We start from the raw sequence: 3,094 nt of genomic DNA, 5'->3' as shown, positions 1-3,094 counted from the left end.
TATATTTTGATTTATTGTTCTTTGACCTTCTGTTTTTGATTCCTTGTTATTTTCTTTATTGTAGGCAATGACCATTAAGCTTGGTCGCAATACCTTGATTGGTATAACGTTTGTCCAATACCAAACTAAAACATTTTGGTAATATTTTCCTGCAACATTAATAACGCTATTATTTCAAGTTTCTGCAACGAACAACGTTATTCATGCATGAAGGAAGTGCACTGTTGAAGTAAAACGTCATAATAATGTTGATACAACGTTATTTTTTTCCATTTCTAACCCAATTACAACATTTTAATAACGTTAATTGCTTGCTGGTGTAGGTCTCTGCTGATTATACACTGCCCAGGTTTGTTGCGTCAGATTTCCATTGGCTTTGTTTGGGTCGAGTGTTACCCACGATGAGGTACCCCGAAACATCTAATCAATGTCGAATAAAAATGATTAATCAGGTTTAATCAAGCCCTTAGCACACACGGTATGTGGCCAATGTCTCCTTATAAAAATAGCGTTAATATTTGGGTTAAGCAATCTGTTACCGTTTGACAAATCATCTCGTTCTGATATAACCGTGGCGGAGGGTGACATGGATAAGAGGTGTCGAGTTAATCTTTTAATAGCGCATTAAATATGTGTTTACCAATCATGCTGTATGGTATATCTTTTAAGAGTACAGCCTGCTTGAAGTCCTGAAGGAAAGAGTGTGATTGAACAGTATCAGGAAGGCAGCTCAATAGAAGCGAGGAAAGAGGAAAGAACAAAAGAGTTGAGGTGTAGGGCAAGTCTGGATTTTGGGGGATTAAGCAGAAGAAGATCACTGGAAGAATACGTGTATCTTGGAGGATCTGGAGAGCGTCAAATGACTGAGAGAGCAGAGTGAGCTAGACCAGTGGAGAGGCGGTATGAACCAGAGAGACCACTGATCTGCCTGGAGATGTGAGAGCAACAGAGCATGTGCTAATTGCCTCATAAACATATATTCCAATAATTTTACAGGTTTAGATTGCACAGAATCCTGGAGAGACAGATGTGATGCTGGGGCACAATCCATAGGGGAGAGTAGTTCTTCCATTAAGCGACGGGCAAAGGCCTTGTAGACTTGGGAAGATGACACGATTTTCGACTGTACACGTGGCACAATGCAAGTGGTTCACTGCCCCCTGCTGGAGAGAAGGGGGGGGGGGGGTGAGATTACTAGCCACGACAATATTTGCCCCACTTTCCACCATTATCCCCATCCTCACCCCCAGGATACTCCCTAACACTGCGTTTACACGTTGTCCCCACCTATTGGAGACACTGCTCATCGCGCATGCGCTCAAGACTATTCTCCTTTGTCATCGCGTCGACACGGACCCAGCGAGCCGGGCCGAGGAGTTACCTTCTACCTTTTTGCTGGGGAAATGATTACTTGGCTCTCGGGGAACCGGTTTTGCGTCTACACGTGGGTCATTCCCCGGATCTTGGGGACTTGTAAACGCAGCCAGAGAGAGTGGTGTTCCTAGCTACATTATAATAAGGGGATTCTCCATGTCTGGTCATTGTAGAATCGTAAAAGGCTGGGCCAATGTGGAGAGACGACTTGCAATTTTTGTCTGTTCATGTGGAATAGTGCAGATTCTTTAACCACTCATCCCGGATATTATGAGTGAGATTAAAGTACGAAGTGTACATTATCATTGTGACCTTTAACTGCTTATTGCTGTCCTATTTTAGCTTTTGCATTTTCTTGAAATTCCAATATATCTCAGACCGGAAGGTTTTGTTTCTTACGGTTTCCTTTCCCCAAAGTGAAATTAAGCCAAATATAGCTGAAGGAATCAATAAATAAGACAAAAATACACAATAGTGATGTCATTCATCTGAGAATTAGAAACCGGTCGAACACCTGTTACACCTGCAATATGATATCCAATGCTAGGAAATTCCACAACTCTTTTTTAGACAACTGCTGGAATATAATCAAGTTTCTTATTGTGGTCGTCCTAGAGCAGAGTTCCAATCTTTAGATCTCCTTGGCCCCACAATGTGCCGATCTTGAGCGATTTCATCTACAACCTGCCGTCCAGGCCAAACTCCATCTTAGCAATCCCTGTAAAAGTAGATTACTTGGCTATTCTCCGCTCATCATGGTGTTAACGTTATTGATCTGCCTTCCATGGAGTATGCCTTCCATTTGTGAGCTGGTATACTGCTGCGCCAGACTCTGACCTACTAATCCTTGAGTGTGGATGGCATTAGGGATGCACACCCTCCACTAACAGAAAATGCACTTTCCCTGGTTGTCCGCGTGTCACGTGAGCAGTCTTTTTCTTTCTTTTTTTCCTTTTTGTATACAAGGTCGAGGCTCGTGTAGGAGCTAACATTGATCACAAAAAGACAAACTGACACATAAAAAATAAAACATATGATAAAGGGAGCGGCAGACAAGATGGAGAGCAGGGACATCGGGAGATCTGTGGGAGGGAGAGAGCTTGGGGGAGGAGACATGGGAAGGGGGGGGGGGGGGTGGGAGAGGTAAAAAAAAACAAAAAAAACATGGACACTGCCAGGACTTCCAGGAAAGAAGTTGGTATTTCAAAAAAGTGGATCTGTGGTAAATTAATGGGGGTAGAAAAGATCAAGGTTTTGGATGGGCGAAGATAAGAGATGGTGGTGAACAACTGCTTTAAAGACCTGGAGGGAGGAGTGGGATTGAAGAGAGCGAGGGGGTTTGTTCCAGAGGCGGGAGAAAGGAGGAATGAAAGAGTGAAGGTGAGTAGAGAGCCTAGATTTTGGCAGTTTAACCATAAGAGGGTTGCTGGCAGATCTTATGCGACCTGTAGGAACATTTGTGGGACAGAGCACAGGCAGGGCTGGGGGAGCCATGCTGGAGAGGAGTCGGAAGAAGACAGAAAGACCACCAACCTGCCTGCGGTGGGTGAGTGAAAGGCCCTCGGAGTTAGCTTCATGACAGGAGATTCCAATGATTCTGAAAGCTTTGGTTTCAACAGCGTGAAGCCGAGCGAGGTGTGAGGCAGGAGCACCAGCCCAGAGGGGAGAGCAGTATTCCATTGAGCTGCGGACAAAAGCCTTGTATGTGGTGAGGAGCTCA

Source organism: Myxine glutinosa, chromosome 2 (genome assembly GCF_964187855.1).
Source record: "Myxine glutinosa chromosome 2, kmMyxGlut1.1, whole genome shotgun sequence".
NCBI classification, from domain to species: Eukaryota; Metazoa; Chordata; class Myxini; order Myxiniformes; family Myxinidae; genus Myxine; species Myxine glutinosa.
Note: the sequence above shows the minus strand (reverse complement) of the source record.